Below are 19092 nucleotides of genomic sequence, written 5' to 3'. Positions count from 1 at the left end.
GCAGGAAAGTATCTAGCATTATTTTACTGTACAGAAAAGAAGGGTATTTGTACAGTGAAATACTTTTATCAGACTCCACTAAGGAATATTTTTGCACTGATAAAATAAGAGAAGGCAAATAGGGAAAGCGACTTCAATCTCAACATTACAGTGCTCTAGAAGGATGTTTACACTGCTGGAATGAAAACAATTCATAACCAAGCTTTTAACTTAAAATAAGTAATATAAATATTTATCAGAGTAGTGTTTTAAGGCCTGTATTACTAAACTATTTCTGTATTATATTTGGAGTGACAGCTATTGTTAAAATCAAAATGCTTTCATGGCAGAAAATTAACTGAAATCCATTTAGCCGGCATGGAATTTTGCATTAGTATCCATTTACTGGGCTTAGAAAACTCAGGTCAGAATTTCAGACAGATAGACCTTATCCTGGGAATGTGTTTTGTCTTAGCTTGACCTCTTCTGAGGATCCCACTGATATTTAGTAGAGTGTCCACATCCTTCCCTCTTTTAAGGCAAGTCCTTGAGGATGAATTCTGGATATCATTCCACCGTACATAAGCAGCTGCTGAGCCTGGGAATGCCACCACTGACTCCAGTGCAAGCAGATACACAATTAAATTTCTCTAAATGCTCTTTCTTGCAGGAAAGGCACAAACCCTTGCAATGCCAAGGCTTCATGGTCACTCTTGGATATCCATCCTCACTCTCAGGAAGCAGTACGTGGCTTTTCTTAAGCGCCTTTGACTGCCAGGCACTCTGTTCAGGCAACCTGAGGTGGAGCAGAACAGCTCCAGCCCAAATTCACAAGTGAAAATGCATATCTTCAGGCCATTGATTCACACAAACACTCTCTCCACCCCTCCCTCAGCTACCAACATGACACAGCTTCCACACACTGCTGTGGGGACCCAAGCCCTGCTCAGAAAGCCAGTGGTGCTCCATGGCTTGCTTGGAAGCATCAATTAATTCCCTTCCCACCTTTCCAGCTCTCCCAAGACAGCCTCACATGCCTTGCCTAGAGCTGCTGCTGCCATCCCCACATCCATAGCAGCTCCTGCCATGTCAACACTGAGGTCCAAGGAATCACAGAACCATTAAAGCTGGAAAAAATCAAAAAGATTATCAAATCCAAACATTAACCCAGAATCCACCATGTTCTCTACTAAACCATGTCCCCAAGTGCCACATCCACATATTTTTGAACACTTCCAGGGACAGTGATCCCGCCACTTCCCCAGGCAGCCTGTTCCAGTGCCTAACAACCCTTCCAGTAAAGAACTTTCTCCTAATATCATATCTAAACTTCCCCTGGTGCAACTTGGGGTCATTTATTCTTGTCATGTCACTGGTTGCCTGGGGGCAGAGCCTGACCCCCACCTGGCTGCACCCTCATGTCAGGGAGTTGTGTGGAGTGTCCTCCCCTGAGCCTTCTTTTCTGAAGGCTGAGGCCCCCCACCCCCGTGCTCCCTCTCATAAGATTTGTGCTCAAGACCCTTCACCAGCTCTTTGCCCAGCTGAGAAATATTTAAGCCACATCAGCCTTAATTCTGCCCCATACAATGTGCAAACCTATATTAGGTTTATTTGGTTTTCTTCCTCCAGCTCTGCTATGGCTGCTGTGGGAGTAAATTGTACTCAGATATGCTGTTTTGGAAACAGGCGGTTGAGGAAGATACATATAACAGAAAAAAAAAGGGAGGCTTTTCCAGAGAAGGCACAGATGAGAATGGAGAACACACCTCCAAAGACTTCCAGATCAGTGCTTCTGCATCTACAGCACCAGCAGCCCCAGCAGAACTCACTGCTGAGAAACACAAGGTTTACCAGTTGAAGATGGGTGCAGTTACGCCTATCCCAGTCAGCAAGAGCTGTGTGCACTCAGCCCCATCAATAACATGAGGGTGGTGTTGCTTAGTTACGCCATGGATAATGGCTGGAAGAGGAAGGAAATCCAATTTCAGTTTTAAATCAGCTGTTAAACCATAAAAACAGCGTCCAGGATGATTACATTTTTAATTAACTATGTAGCTCTATATATGTAGGCCATCAAAAAAAAAAAAATTTAAAAAAATCCATATGTAAATGCATGGATGAATTTAAACCCAAAAGGGGCTGAATTTCACACACCATCTGATTTCAAAGATTTTCTGTAAGAGCCTTAAGACAAGAAAGAAAAAAAACCTCAAAAAAATCCAAACTGTAAAACAAATGTCAAAGGGCATTAAAACTAAGCTTACATGAAATCTCACACCAATTGACCACCTAGATTAACCGAGGAATTTATGTTCCATTTTCATGACATCAGTATAGTTTCAGAGTAATTTCAAGGTGCTGCTTTCATGTACTTGAACACAGGGAGCTGGATATGCCCACAAAAAGCCACATTCCTGATTGCTTTTCCAGGTGGCAACTCAGATATTGTGTCCGGCATTTAACTGTGTTCCAACTTCCAGCAGACTTTTAGGACTCCTTCTATATTTGAGAGCTGTGATGTTTAATAAAATTTGACAAGTTTGGTTCACTTACTGTTATTGTCACACCTGAGCATTTCACAGTGGTTAATGAAGTAAAAAAAAAAAAAAAATATGGAGAACTATAAAAATCAGGTTGGAAATTCTTTAAAACCCAGACAAAGGACTAAGAGCCTGAGGGACGTCTGGACTCTGCCAACCTTTCAGAAGTCTGGTTAGGCATCCAGAGCTATTAATAAAAAAACATCCACTATCCGCATGATTTTGGGAAGGGGAGAAATCAACTGATTTTGTTACCATGTGTCTCACCTATGAAAAACAAGAATTATAATCTTTGTCCCTTAAATTTCATCTTTTTAGTCCCCTTAAAGTGTATGTTGCTCAGAATGAGGATTTTTCTCTCTATCTCTACTAGTTATGAATCTAGTAGTAATTACTAACAATGAGAAGATGGTTCTTAATCACCATGCCCTCAGTAGGAAGAATGGGTGACAAATTAATCCAAGCTAGAAACAAGACTCTTATCAGTGCAAAGAAACAAAGATGGCAAAGCTGCAGTGAATGCTGTGGACCCATTCCCTGCTCTTTGATGTCCCAACAGCTGGAGTTTATGTAGATATAAGTAATTTTTGAGTCAACTATAACAAACTCCACTGCACACCTTAGTTCTTTCTGGGTGAAATGTTTGGTTATTCAGAGTAGACTCAACTGCACGGAATATTCTGAGCTGGAAGGGACCCATGAGGATCATCAAGTCCAACTCCTGACTTCACACAGGACTGCTTAAAAATTAACTGTGCAACAAAGAATGTTGTCCAAGTGCTCCTTGCACACCATCAGGCTTGGTGCCACTTCCCTGGGCAGCTTCCACTGCCAGATCACCTTCTCAGAGAAGAACATTTCAGTGACATCCAACCTGAACCTCCCTTGCATCTCCTGCATCCCCTGATGCAGCTTTAAGCCATTCCTTTGCACCAGAGAGAAAAGATCAGCATACCCCTCTGCTCCCTTCCTCATGAAGAGGGGAAAGGATCAGGCTCATCTGAATTTGCAGCTGTTCAAAGACAGTTGAGATCTGTCATACAGAAAAAGATGTGACTGCTCCATTTACATCTTAATACTGGACATTACCAATTTTTCTGACTCAGACTTGTAGCTGCTGCCACGCTGTTTTTTCCCATGTTTCTTAAGTCAGCCTATACAGAAACTGAGCAGGTTTGGAATTGGTGGTCATGTAGGTAACCTCACAGTGGGAAAAGCCAGGTCTTAAAGAGAAAGTTAAGGAAGAGATATTAGCTGGCCTACCCTGCCCTGTAAAATCCTTGTACTTTTACCATTCTTTCACTTCCCCCATCCCCACTATTAAGGTGGTAGAAGTAGAGTTTGGGATAAAGCATCCATAGAAAATATTTTCCAATTAGATTTGATGTCTCAGGCCAGCACAGACATGTTGATTTAACACATTTCATGACCAGTATTTCTAACCAGAGAAAGGAAATCCACATGTCTCTCCAAATCTTTCTGCTCCAGAAAGAAGCAGAAAGAAAAGTTAACTCCATCATACCAGGACACTCCTGATCCCACTGCACCTGGGAGCTGTAGCTACCAAGTGCTCCAGCCAAGGCAGGGTGTCAAATGTTGAGTTTTTAATGACACCTACTGCACACAAAGAGCCATGGAAACTGCCCTGGGCCATCCAGCACACACACACAGACTTTGCACAAGTGCCTGTTATCCCTGGGTGCTTGGAAAAGGCAGCAGGACACATCTCTCCTCACAGCTGTGGTGCAGTTTCAGTGCCATTCAATGGGGACCCATAGGCATTTTGCTGGGTGTAAAACACCAGTATGGATGCCTGGATTTATTTTTATTTTTCATGTTAGCAGTATGTTGCCTTCAGGTGCCAAAGTGCAATAGAAAATTAATGCAAGGGTTAAGCAGCAAAGAGGAATGCAATGAACAACAGACTGTGAACAACAGCCCCAAAAGACCCAAAGGGTAGAAGCAGTGCAGGCCTGGCTGTTCTGCCCCAACTTACCTGGGATGTGTAGGCTGCAATCTGTCCTTCCTCTCCTTTCAGCTACAAGCTCAAGGCAAACACTGATCAGCCAAATGCTTTGGGGCTTTCCACATGGCACCAGGGCTGTTCAAGGGTTAACTGGGGTTATTAAAGGCTGTCATTTCGCAGCTCACATGCAGAGGTGCTCCATTAACCTATCTCAGGAAAGCCCTCAGGACCAACACAGCTCGGAGGAAGGGAAAGGCCTCGGCCTACCTGCCAAGGTTTGTGTGCCACAAGCTCTGGAGCTCAGACCTCCCAAGGAACAGATCTAGGGGACAGAGGACACACTAAACTGACCTAAACTGCTGCCAAAGGATTGAAGCTGCCACAACTGAACAGATTCCTGCCAGGTCAGGCCCTGGTGCTGGCTCCCTTCCTGACACAGGAATTTCACCACTGCCACAAGAGAAGACTGAAAAGGCATCTCATCCATACGTACAAGTATCTTGAATATGGGTTTTGAGATGGTGCCAAGATCTTTTCAGTGGTGCCCAGGGACAGGATGAGGAGCAATGGACACAAACTAAATACAAGAAGTTCCACCTCAGCGTGAGGAAGAATTTCTGTACGCTGAGGGTGGCAGAGCCCTCCCTCTCTGGAGACATTCCAAACCTACCTGGACACGCTCCTGTGTCACCTGCTCCAGGTGTCTGTACAAACAGCATAATGTCAGGCAGAATCAAAAAGTTTCAGATCAATTATTGTCTTGCTTTCTCTGAAATTCCTGCAGGTGCTGGTTGATCACTGAAAAAGAAAACCAACGAAGGTTAAAATATATTTGCCTTAGTGATGGCAAAGAACAGGGGAAAGTCATGCTGGAAATACAGTAGTTTATCTTTTGACTCTGCTTTGCTACTGCACCAAACCAGAGATGAAGAAGAAGAAACCAGTTTTTACAAGAGAGCTTTGGAACTTCTACAGCAAACAAAGCTCTTCCTTGGGCAGAGAGCAAATGTTACTGATAGCTACAGTTTTATAAAAGGAAGGCCTTATAACATGGCTCCGGCCTGTCACTTAGGCTAAGTAGAAGGGAACTATGGGAGAGTGATTCAGCTGGAATAGGGGTAGAGAAATCTGAGAGGTGCAAGAGACATGAGAGATGCGAGAGACGTGCTGTGTGACTGCTGTGTGTCCACAGCATGTCCACATCGTGGTGTATGGTGGTTGCTTGATTTGGGCTTGTTGTTCCTTAAAACTATGGAAACCAATAACGGGCTAACTGCTTAAAAAGGCCGGGGTTTTGGCAATAAAGAGCACTCCCCTGCACCTGCCTGGGGTCTCTGCATCACCCGTTATTGCAACAAGCAAACACAAAGCCTAAGCCCAGTGCATTCCCATTCCCTCCTGGAGAAACAACCAGGCAGCCTCAGGAAGACAAGCAAACCCAAGACTCTTCAAGAGAGTGAAATTAACTTAGGCAGGTGGAATTGGGTCATGGGGGGATTATTTTAGGTCTGTATCTAATCTGCTTGTGCTGCATAAACAACTCAATTTAGTAAAAGTGTAGAAGTGCAGTAAAAATTCTACAAATGTATTTTCTACAGATACCTGTGAGCATCCATGAATTCCTAAGATTATAAGGCATGTATCCCCAAAATGAGATGGAGGAGTATAGTTCTATTTATAGCCCTGCTACAGTGACTTTCCCCAGAAAATATCTTATATCTATTGGTTGAGTGGTGTAATCCCCCCATGAAAGGCAGTCTTAGGCTACAAGGTACTAATTGAGTGTCAGCTTTCACCGAGCAGCCAACCGTGTGCCCGTCTAGGTGCTGGTTTTAGGGGCTGGTAAGCAAAAAATACCAAGGCATGTTTCATTTTGAGCTGTGTCAGTGCCCATCAGCCCTTTTCAGTGGTGCCAGAATGGTGCTTCCTGGGAAGTGGTAGTGGAGGAGCTCACAAGCTTCTTCATCACTACAGGCCATCCATCCCTGCTCTCTTGCCATCTTGCTTAAAGGGAAAACTTCACTACATGGCTGGGATTCCTGGTCTGAGAGAAATCCCAGTCTCAGGATTGCAACTTCACTTCCCAGGAGGCAAACATGCTCCACAGTTTCAAGTATCTCCCAGTCAAAGCATCTGGAGCCATCTCAAAATCACACTCACCTGGAACACAGTACTGCTGGGAAGCCTGATGGAAAGATTCAGAGAGTTTTGAAAATCTCTGAAAGATTTATTTTTTCTTCCCCCATGGAATAAAAGAAATATTTTGTGGTCACTGAATAGCTCTCAAGTAGGCAATGCAAGTAGCTCTGTTGGAGTACCCACACACATGGAAAAAACTCATGGTTCAAAATGTCAGATGTATGATTATCCAGTTTTGGTTTTCATTGTTTTCTCTCCCAGATGGTTTTATATCACATCCCTGACCCTGATTTGAAAAGCAAAAAAATTTAGCTATTAAAAAAAATAAATATTATTTTCAAACTCATTTTACTGTTTAGATTGTTTTTTGTTGTGGTAGCTCCTTGTTAAAGTTCATTCTCTCCTTCCATACAATCTTTTCTGTTCCTCTGCACTTGCAGCACTGTACATTCACCCTTTTGATTCAAACACACATATCTCCATTATGGGCTCACAAGGATGTCCTTTGTCGCACTGCAGTGGCCCCTTCCCTAAAAAGCCCTTTTAAGTGAGTGGTAACACAGAGCCTGGTCACTCCAACACACCTACTTCCAAAGAATTTTGGAATGGATTGGGTTGGAAGGGACCTTGAAGATCATCAAATTCCAACCCCCGCCATGGGCAGGGACACCTGCCACTATCTCAGGTTGCTCCAAGCCCCATCCAACCTTGCCTTGGATACTTTCAGGGATGGGGCAGCCACAGCTTCTCTGGGCAAACCCATTCCAGGGCCTCACCACCCTCACAGGAAACAATTTCTTCCTAATATCCAATCTAAACCTGCTCTCTGTCAGTGTGAAAGTTCCTGTCACTGCTGTTCCTGATGAAGAGGTCCCTTCAGATACGAGAAGGTTTCTATGAGGTCTCCTTCTCCAGGCTGAACTTTCTCAGCCTGTTTCTATAGGGGAGATGTTTCAGTCCCTTTATCAACTTTGTGGCCTCCTCTGGCCTGGCTGCAGCAGCTCCCTGTCCTTCCTGTGCTGGGCCCAGGGCTGGATGCAGCCCTGCAGGGGGGGCTCAGCAGAGCCGGGCAGAGGAGCAGGATCCCCCTCCCCTGCTGCCCTGGGGCCTTGGATGAGATATTCAGCGTTTTCCAAGGTATTTTTAGGTGTAAGAGTTTCAACAGCAGACTGTCAGCCTATTCAACACTGATGGCTGGGTTATTTCAGACCATTAGTGAAACACCCAAATGTCCAAGAAATCTGTGGTTTTGTTTGCTTTCCTCTGACTGCTTAAGAGTTGGTGCCTACTCTTTTCAAAGTGCCCTTTGGACCAGGGACTAAGGATGACACAGAGTGAAAGACTCCCAGTCATGGCTTATTTGGCAGGGAATTGTTTCATCTGGTTATGCATCATGGAACACACCCTTCCCAGCAGCATTCCTTCTTCCCAGGACAGCCTAGCATAACATAGGCTGGCTCCCCTCATGCCATAAGTCCAGCTTCTATCCAAAATACAGCATGGAAGTAACAATGGTGTGGCAATACGGGGGTGGTACATCTTTAGATATCTTCAGGGTAAGTGAATCATGAGGAATAGGCAACAAGAGGTTCAGAAAACTGGCTTTTTCCAGATAAATTTGATTAATTTGTGGATGGATTACGCAATTAGGGGGTAAAGGGAATACAAGAGGCTAAAATGTGCTTGGATTTTACCAAAATATTTGATCTTCTGTCCTAAGAAATCAACAGTGGGGAAAGTAGTCCAAATTGGCTTAAGAAAAAAACAAACCAAAACAACTAACATGTGGGCAGCAAACAGGCTGGAAGAATAGAAATAAAGGGAAATGACAAAAAACAATGAATCATATTGGAAAGGCTTTGTTTGTTTCATTCCCGAGGTGTGAAAATAATCAGTGTTAGTTCTGGTGTTATTAAATTGCATTCAAGAATGCAATTTAATAACAAATGATCTGTGCATGAATGTAAGTTACAGCTGATAATAAATTGTGAATAAATACAAACATAAGTAGAATTAAAAAATAATTTTAAATAAAAAAGGCAGAAGTATTTGTGAGTTTCTGGCAGGACCTAGAAAATAAGGGGTGGAAGAAGAATCAGGTGGGGATCTGGACTAGAGCAGAGGAGGACAATGGTCCTGAAGTGGTGAGTTAAAAGCAGACCTCCTCCCAGGGGTGCCATTCAGAAAAATCCTTGAGCAGGTGCTTAACTTCAGACATGTAAATTGTTACTGAGTCACTGAGAATGAAACTAAGCCCCTTAAAAGCTGTTCTGAACTGAGATCAAATTGCTCAGCACCTTGACTGAGCCCATCTATTTCCCACATCTCTCCACAACTTTCCCCCACGATGGGAAAAGTTGATTTACTTGTTCTACTTCAGACTCATGGATGCTCCAAGGGCTCTTAAGGGAACATATCCAGCAACTGTGTGTGGATTCCACTCACAAAAAAGTATTTTGGAGGCCCAAATTCAGTTCGGCTTCAAGCAGAAAATTCCACACTTCTCCACAGACAAAAATTACATCAGCAACAGGAAAGTTCTTCAGAACAGTCCTGAGCACTTAGTTTCTGCTCAGATTTTCTTTGACAGATGTGTCACACAAACTCAAAATAAAGTCTCACTGAAATACTTTTTTCAAAGAGAAAAATGACACTTTTATTAAAAAAATTAGACTGGGTCTTTTGATGAGTTTTCCTATAGAGAATTGCAGAGAAACTGAAACCAGCTTACAAAAGAACTTAACATTTTAAAGGATTGCTATTTTCTAGTGAAAACTGTCTGATCTGTCCTTCTCTCCTTGTATTCACCCTTTTATCTTTGTGATAACAAACACTGATATGATATTACTGATATGACTGTCTGCATGCATGGTACAAGAAATTCCCATTTTTTATTCTTGCCAACAATTCCCATGCTATCTTGTGGGACTTAGATGATCCTTGTGGGTCCTTTCTAGCTCAGAATATTCTGATACTCATTGCATACTGTTCCTACTGCTCTCCAAGAGACTTGCAAACAGCCTTTCCCTTTCTACCTCATCAGAAACTTCCCCTCCAGCTCTGCTTGGCAGTGAAAACTTTATTATCACCTTTCTCTGAATATTTCTGCTGGGTCAGTTCTTTGTGGGAAAAAATAAACTGAAAAAACATCACGAAACAAGAAACATAACAAAACAAACAAACAAACAAAACCAACAAACCGGAAAGTTGGGAAGTTGTTGATAAAGAACCACTTTTAAGGAACAACAATGAGGTAAAACTCCCTGTTAGTGCAGCAGCTGACCATCTCAGCAAAGTCCTTGATCTATCCACTTTCCCAAGACACAGTTCTCCCATGCCTTATCAGGGGGTTTTTCATGAAGGATTTCTGGAGTGCTGAAAAATCTTCTGAGCTCTGATGGGTTATTGGAAATAAATAGTGGATGAACTCCTTTGAGGTCAGTACCTTTGCTCAGTGGTCTGTGATTTGCAGAGGACTTTCCTTAGGGATGAGGGTGATGCCTTCTGACCTCATGCTAGCTTTTAGAGCAAAATTTTTGTTTCTATTGTTTACAAAGTACTGTCCCCATTAATAAGTTTTTATAGATAGTAATAATTCCTCAGTGCAAAATATTAAGTCACTGTGTGAGCAATCCCTCCAAGACACATTGTTTTCTTTAAATCTTTAGCTAAAACCCTTTATAGCAGTTGGGTTGTCTGTGATACTGTGTTACTTCACCTCAGCTCCTGGGTTTGCTCAGATTACTGCCAGATTTCTTAATTCCCCCTTGTGCCAGCTGAGATGGTGCAGTATCTCTGGGCCAGTACCATGCTGCAGCCTGTCAAAATGTGATAGGAGATGGCCCTGAAGCCTCCCTGACTTAAACTGCAGCTGTCATTTTCCATCAGTCCCCACTGCTGGAGCTTAGCTCCTGCTGGCACAGCATCCTATCCACAGTTTAAGCCCTGCTTTTCTCTGCAGGTCTCCACTTTTCACACAACTGACACATTTTACTCTCTCCCCCTTCTCTCACTCCAAAAAAGCTTCCTCTTGTTCCTCTCACTTTTCTTCTCTGGCCCTGGTTCCTTCTGTGTGTGAATTCTCATATGCTTTCTTCCCCTCACTCACACCATCCTTGCTTCCACCACAGTATTAAGCCATAATTAGTAGGAATAGAAAACCAAAAGCTTCGAAGGAACCCCTTCCTCCATTCTCAGTTTCAGATGAAGCATATTTGCAATAAGGTAAGGTAAGTAACATGTCCCCAGCACGAGAACCCGCTCTTAGGATGACACTTCATCCACACTGCCTGAAGAGCTCTGTGCCTGTGGGGCTGGAAACCACAGCCCAGGCTCCCATTGTGAGCCTGGCCACACAGGCAGCAGGACAATGAGGGGCAGCAGGTGGGGCTGCAGTGGAGGGCAGGGAGCCCAGGGAAGAGATGAGCTGGGACAATCCAGCATGCTGAGCAGCAATCACAGGACACTGGGGGCATCGCCACTGCCAAGTCTCTGGAGGAGCGGAGGGAGACAAGAGCAACATGGAAAGGTTTGTGGGATGGTGAAGAGGCTCAGCACCTTCCTGTGCAAAGATTAGTACAGGGAAAAGTGCATATTTGTTGGAAAGTGCCAAAAGCGCTACCAAAAGCAATACCAATTGTGTCCCTAATACCACTTATCCCCTTCATGTTTCTTTTCCTCAACCCACTCAGTTACAGGTGCTGAACTCACTGATGGGATGAAGACAGGGAATAACTTTTCCAGAGCAGAAGCTGGCACTCAAAGCAGCTGGAACTGCTTTGTTGCAGTTCATATGAGAGCTAACTCATCCAGACTATTGCATTTTTTACCAGCTGACCACAGGATAAACTTTCCACAAGCCTGACTCTTCTCCCCAAGGCCGTAGTGCCCACAGGCCTGCCCCAACAGAGCAATGTGTCTGGGCAGGCTGACATTTACCCAGGGCAGGCCACGCTGTCTGAAGCTGTTGAAAATCATGTCATGCTTTCACTCTGCCCTTCTCCCTGTAGGAGGGACAGTGCTATGGAAGCCTTCACATATTTCACCACAGGTGTGCAACACTGGGGATGCCCTAAGAGAAATAGAGGTGAGCCTGGGTCTCATTGCTGGCACATGGACAGTGTTTCCTCAGGTGTCTGACTGTGCCCAAACACAAATCAGTGGCACAAACTTTTAACCTTGGAATGCTGCACCTAAGACAAGGGACAGATGAAGCAAAGTGGGAGAACAAATGGACACAGCTGAGCCAATTCAGATTAAGGATACACCTAACCCTGTATTTTGTCTCCAACTATTCTCAAATTTATTTTATTGCTTTCTTTTCATGTTGCAGTGTCAGGCCTGGGATTGGTGCTTTCCCTGCCTCTCCCCAAGTTCACCCCACAGCCCACCCCTGGCAGTGTCCCAAGCAGCTGTGACACAGGGAGGCTGAGCAGAGCTGGCCATAGCCCTTCTATCCTCCCTTGTCCATCTGTCTGTATTTGCCTCCCCCATCCTGAGCCCACACTCCACACACAAATGTCCCTGCTGGCAAAGCCCCTTGGCAGGGGGGGGCAAAGGGTGGCCTGCTCTGTGCCAAAGCCATTGTTGAACACCCTGGCCTCTCCTTTTCCTCCTCAAAAAACCCACCTGTACTTTGCTTGGGGTGAGCTGGCCAGAGAATTCCCTGTAGTGTGCCTTCCCATTGGACTGGGATCTGTCTCTGTTCTTGTCCCACTGTGTGCAAGAGTGGGCACTGGATGGTGGCAGCCAAATGGATCAGTTGCTGGTGATTTGCTAATGTCTTTTTTTCATATAAGTGGAACAATTACTTCAAGAACGAAAAAGAAGCTAAAGACAGAGGAAAAACAAACAAATAAAACTGCTGCCCCAGGGTCCTCAGGCAGAACCCAAAGGAAACGTGAGAAAGCTTCAAGAACAGGACAAATGTACATTCAACTTCCCCACACACGCTCCCGTTCCCATCCCCTCGGGGCACAATGGCAGCCACTGTGCCTGGCTGGGCCCAGCAGCTGAACAGCTGGCAAAGTGCACAGAGTCCAGCCTCAGAGCAGGGCTGAGATGGACATCCATCCAGAGAAGTGTATCTGCTTCCCTTGGAGGCACAGGGAAGCTCTGGGATTTGCACGTGCCCCATCTGGAACTCCCAGGAAAGGCCTGATCCTCCCTGAAGCTCTAAAAACAGGGGCTCCCCTCAGAGGGCCATGTCCAAGTCAAATGGCAAATAGAAAGGCAAGCATTAGGTTGGGACACAGCACTTCCTTTTCTGTCACATGAAAGATGAGTCCATTAGGGAACATCCTCTCTGGAGCCTGTAGGGAAAAGCTTGGAGACTCACAGATAAAACAGCTTGAGTTATGTCTTCCTTGGCTTTCAGTGAGGACAAGTACAAGGATTTCCATTGTCCGCACCGTTAGCAACATTGCATCGTCCGAAAGACCTTGTTCATTTATCAGCTTCCTTTAAAATCTTTTGTTCACAAGCCTGCTTGTGTGTGAACACAAAAAAAAAATCCAGCTCTATCTAGTATCAGCCTGCAGCTGTTCACTGACAGAAGGACTCAAAAGCTACAGATATGAACATGGGAAAATCCACCCAAAGCAGAAGGAAGACACAGTAAGCAACAGCTGCATGACAAGAATATGCTGTTTCTGTAGTGTGAGGGGGAAAAAAAAAGCTACAGTTACAGTAGGCATCAGAAAGTTGTCAGCAAACATTATAATTACAATTCAGCTCAGAAGATAAACCAAATTACCTCTGCTTCTAACTTTCTTTGGGTATCTGATGCTCTTCTGGACATATGCTGACTCCCAGCAGGATTTGGAAATTCCAAGCCAGTTTTCAACCGTCTTATAAGTGCAAGAGTCAGCAGACTTCAATCTGTCTCTGACTTTCACAGGAAAAAAGGACAAAACTAAAAAAAAAACCTAAACCTCTGTCCACCAAACAGAGTCCTCTCAAAACCCTACATATAATATTTTGATTATTCATAACAGGGTTGTGTGTGGGACATAGCAGATGTTTTTTATGCTGCTTGAAACCAAACAGATCCCAGGACCAAGAGTTTTCTAACTGTGTTCTCAGGACATAGCTCCTCCCTTGAGTCCTCCTTCCTGAAACCCCACAGCCAGTAACAGAGATTAGTATTGGCTTTCCCAGCTCTCCAGGAGTTCCAACTTGTATTTCTGTTTGCATCCTACCCTTGCAGGCCCTCTACATTATAATTTACCACCTCAGGGATAAATAACTATTAAAATACATAGCAAAGTGATTGTGTAATGTTTGTAAAAATAATCACGCTTTACTTGAGATGTGCAAGAAAATCTATAGCGCCAAATAATGCAACAGCAGAGCCCAGTACACTTCCCTGCTTCTGGTTCTTCACTGTCCTTTGTCAGCCCTTTCCAAATCCCCTTAGGAGGACCTTTTTGACTTCTGGAAAGGGTGTTGCCACATCAGATTGAAGCCTTTCTTCTGTAGCTCCCCTTCACTGGTACTTGACATTAAAAAGGGTTCTCTTCTGCAGAGGTCTGTTCCCTTCTTGATTTTTTACCCTCCCAAGCTTTCTTTGCAAATGGCTTCTTAGCCCTCCTTCTAAAGGAATGCTTGTCCCTCAATTCCCAGAGAAGCTGCATAACCTGACCTTCTCCAGGATGGAGCAATTCCTTTGTTATCTGAAGATAACAAGCCCATTCAGGTGCCAACAGTTTCTAATAGTCCATCTATTCATAGACAGAGAAATCAGTTCTCCTCCCTTCTTTCCAGTGCAACATTTGTAGATAGGAGCACAAGAGAAGGTGGTGCTAGAACACAAGTGTGTAAACCATCTGTAAAATGAACCTTCCTCTCTGATGAGGGAGGTGTTTCTGTCCAGGAACTGCTGTGACACTGGAAAGGCAGTGCCACTCCACCATGTGCAGCTCATGTGAGACACTGCTCTACAGCACAGAGCCTCGGATATTTGTAAAACAGAAATGGTGCTTTCCTGACCTGTGGGAAGCTTCTTTTCTGAGGATGGTGATTGGCATGAATGAGCTGTATAAATAAAAATTTGAAACCCATAAAAGAAACAGTTCATGTCTGGGCATGAGAACCCACTCAGTCAAAAGGGCTCCCAGCCCAGCCAGCAGACAGTACCTCGGGAAGAGCTGAAGGACAGGATGAGGAGCTACCAGCATCACTCCAGGAACCTGCTCCAAGAGGTTATTGCAATGTCAAGATGAGGTGACAGCCCAGGTGAGAGTTTCAGCTCACAGAGAAATGAGATAACAGCACAACAGAGTTTTGTTTGGGGTACAAATTTGCACCACAAGAGATGAAGGACCAAGAATGGAGCCAAGGGAGGAGACAGTGAAGGAGATCCAGAGGTTTCAATGAAGAACAATGTGGGACATGTGTTAGTGATTTTTTTTTAGTTACTAAGGCAGTTTAGTTTCATTTACCAATAAAAGCCACACTACAGATCCTGCATGCTACACCCTGAGCTGTCTATGGAATAATGCCAATGGCCAGCAAGCACCCACCACTGCTTCCTTCTGCTTTTCAGGTAGTCAGGAGACTTCATGAGGATGGACAAGAATTACAGGCAAACTGTGACCAAGCACAAGGATTCTTAACAAAGAAACAGAAGTTAAGTTCTTAACCTTTCTTGACAAAGGTTCTTTACAAGGTTCTTCCATGTGACGCTGGTGCAGCACTGAGACATTACCCAGAGAGATTGGGGTCCTCATCCTTGGATATTTTGGCTGCACAAAGCCCTGAGCAACCCAAACCATCCTGGGAGGTGGCCCTGCTGTGGGCAGTGGACTGGACTAGATGACTCCCAACCCAACTCTTTATAAGAGCAATGTTTCCCTTGGGCCTGTGTATATTTACATGCAGTAAAACATCTGGCAGGCAGCATAAGGTCATGCATAGGGAGTTGTGTCTGCCTGTGAACTCCAGCTCCAGACTCAGGGAAAACAGCAGCGGAGCAAGAGGGTTTCTTAGCTGAGAGTAAAAAGCCAAATGCTGCTGAGATCAGGTAGAAGAGCTGCAGAGAGGGGAGGACATTTCCTGGGACACCCCTGGGGAGATACATCCCTTGAGAAACTGCTCACCATTGCCCAGCTGCTGCTGAAGTGTTCTGCCCTGTGGAGTGATGGAGGAGCTTTGGGAGCTCTCCAGGGGCAGCAGCAGTGGATTTCACAAAGACCTGTGAGAATTTCTTTCTACTTCACCAGGAGGGAAGTGATCACTTCACCAGCCTTCCTGTCACTGTCCAAATGACCTTCTCACCCACATCAGGAGCTTTGCCCAGACCAAACAAGAACTCCTCAGACTATGGATGGAGCTCAGACAAAGCAGACATGACTTTGACCATGCCTAGCAAGACACCTCAGTCAGCCAAAACTTGACTGTGTGTAAATGCTGGGAGCTGAGATCTGAAATAGCTGAGGACTGAGTTTGGAACAAAGATGTTTGTCACCCCCCTGCACAGAGGGAAGTCCCTGAGCTCCTGTTTGCCCATCACTCACTCAAACGCTCAGCAAAGCCTCACCACAGGCAACAGTGCTGAGATGAAGGATTTGGGAAAGCCAGGGATACTGAGGAGCTCATGGGTGACAGGGTTTTCTCACTGCCCACACTATCTAAATTCTCAATAAAGCCATTTATTCAAAAGCCATGTGGCACCTGGCCAGTGACTGAAGGCTCTGGCTGTAAGTGCCACTGTGAAAAGGGGCAACACCTTTCAAAATGCTTCAATTTGACCACCATAAAATGCATACTTTTGGAGCATACTGGTGCTGGAATACTCCATTATAGGACTAAAATGCTGCATTCCCCAAAGAGAAGGAAAGAAAAAAGAAGCAAATTATAGCACTGTATTCAGGTGGTCATTAATATTATATGCAATGTAGTATTTTAGGTGATTAATATTTTAAAAGCAATTAGTTTTCCGAGGTAGGTGTAATCAACATGCAGCCAAGTAGTAAAATATCCTGACTGTTTATCCATGGGAATAGCTTTTAATTAATCAGTTTTGGAGAAGGAAATTACAAGTAAAATAGTTTATCCCAGTAGAGAGAATTTATTTACACATTTTTTTAATGATACTATTCTTCTGAGGGTTTTATGTGTTTGTCTCTTTGTCAGGCAGTAAAAGTTTATTCTGTTTGTTTGTTTGTCTGATCATGTTAAGAAGACAAAAATCAGCAGATACAGAGAGTATTTCATTGTCCCTGGAATGCAAAGGGGACATCCAAAATACTGGTTGAGATCCTTATATGGAGTCTTCATGGACAATTTTCGATGCTTTCATGGAGGTAACAAGAGAAGATGTTCTTCCCTTTAAAAATCCACCTGTTTTCAGAATTTGTATGTGTTCACATCTGCACACAATGAGAGGTCCAGCTTATCCCCATCCCACAGTCATTCACATGGCTTCTAAACCAAAATCCCACCCTGATGAAGCTCCATATAAAATATCTCACTCTTTGGCAGACAATATATGCCTCATATGTTTCAGCAAACTATTCAGTGTGGGACCCTGTGTCAGGATAATTCTCTCACTGCAGATTAACAGAATCATTGCACTTACCTTTCAAATACAGCTGCTCTCCTGGGAGTAAATCCTGTGATTATTTAGCAGTTCACAGCACTGTAAAGACAACTAAAATATGCCCTTCCCAAATCCCCCCAAAAAGGAGTAATTTCCTCTTAACATCTTCCTTTTCTATTCCCTGTTTGTATAGACCTGGGTGTGCTACACATGTATATGAAATGTAAAATCTTTGCCTCAGTGTAGACAGAAAGCAAATAAAATGGAATTGAAGCTCCACATTTGTTTTAGTAAGAGCAGAACCACCTGAGAGACCACAGAGAAAAGTCTGAGCATTTCTTTTGAAGGAAGGAAAGAAGGAAGCTATGTCACAGTAAGGTGCTATAAAAATTGGAGATCAGCTGAAGGTTTGGGGACAGAAAGTCTTTTATTGATATCTCTCAACAGTCTGAAAAGAAAAAAAAAAACATTGTGCATTTAATGTTGAAACCATTCTTGAACTAAGGACTGATACAAACATTCCAGCAGGTAAGGAATGCAAGAGGTTAACAGCAAAGCCATTTTAAGCAGAAAAGGAAGCTGATTCATAGGCAGTGAGGAGAAAAGGAAAAAAGGGGGGGAGGGGGATTGTCATCTTCAGATTCTATCATATTATTAATGATGAAATAGGTATCAGTGGTTCATACCTGTAATTTATCAGAACTGTGCTTGCTCTTTCAAAAATCTGGTCCAAAAGCAAAAAAAAAAAAAAAAAAAAAACAAAAACCAAAATAAAACACTTAAACCCAGGAAAAGAATTATGGCGTTTCTGTACTGTTCTGCATGCCAGGGTAAAAAAAAAATGTCACTTTCCATTGACTTCCTGGCGCGTGGGAGGCACCTGTTCCCTGTTCCTTGTCCGAGTAAACGAACGCAGCTTTATCACCCTGCCCCCCAGGAGAGGAGCGCGGCGGCTGCAGAGGACGCGGCACCCCTGCCAGATAAGGCAGTAATGTCAGCCTGGAAATTCTTTGGGCTAAATGTGATTAATTTATCGAATCTTCCAGCATAAAACATCAATCCCAGGTACATGACCATCTTTGTACCTTTTTTCTTTACTCCTTTCCCATCTCACCTAATAAAGAAATCTGATTGGAGTCATGCGCTATTTGCACAGTTTTCTAATTACTGCTCTGAATAAGTTTATACTACGAGAAACCATGAGAAATATAAAGGGGATGAGAAAGGTTAAAGAAGAAACTTTGCACAAAACAGAAAGGAGCAATTAATTAAACAAGTATTAACCAATCACACAGAATCCATTAGTTAATGCTGTTAATTATTGAGCCTGCATAAAATCACCCTCTAAAGGTGAGAATAGTTTTATTACAGGGTATATTTCACCTGCTCAGTGTTTATGTTGTCTGATATGGCTGTTAATCATAAAGCTGCCACCATATAGTTATTTAGAGTTGAAAACTACCTGTATAATTAAAATACTCCTTGAAAATATATGGGTGATACACAGAAGATCCTGTGCTATTCACATCCTTGCCCAGTCTTTTATTAAGAAGCAGAGGAAAAAAAAATATTTTTTATCATGTTTTTCCTGATGAATGAACAGCATGGAATTATGTAATTTACCTTTGAACGGCTAAAAATCAGATAAATTAAAAAACCCCAAAAAACCAAAACCACCCAAACCACTAAAAGACTGTTTCCAGTGACTGAAATTGGAATACTTTTATTTCAAATCTATTGCACATTTTATTATGCGTGGTGTTTGTTTGCTTTCGGGGCTTTCCGCAGCTTGGACATTGGAAACACGTTCATCTGTTTCTTTTTTGGCTTCCAGTCGGTTTCACTTTCAGATTCTCATGTTTCACACTCCAGCCTTCAGGTTTCAAGCACTGCAAAGGAATACTTATTCCATTTAAACAAACAAAAAC

At 43.5% G+C, this 19092-nt stretch overlaps 1 long non-coding RNA gene across 1 annotated transcript in view; it reads right to left on the bottom strand.

The window, feature by feature from the left end:
• LOC107205140 overlaps positions 1–18034 on the bottom strand; it is a 68086-nt gene extending 50052 nt beyond the window's left edge. The window contains exons 1-2 of the long non-coding RNA XR_001521860.2: positions 17851–18034; positions 5156–5283 (exon numbers count right to left, since the gene is read on the bottom strand). This is a non-coding gene — a long non-coding RNA (uncharacterized LOC107205140). The remainder of the gene's footprint in view (positions 1–5155; positions 5284–17850) is intronic.
• Positions 18035–19092: the final 1058 nt, after the last annotated feature.

Source organism: Parus major, chromosome 1A (genome assembly GCF_001522545.3).
Source record: "Parus major isolate Abel chromosome 1A, Parus_major1.1, whole genome shotgun sequence".
NCBI lineage: Eukaryota > Metazoa > Chordata > Aves > Passeriformes > Paridae > Parus > Parus major.
Note: the sequence above shows the minus strand (reverse complement) of the source record. Positions and strands in the feature narration are given on the sequence as shown.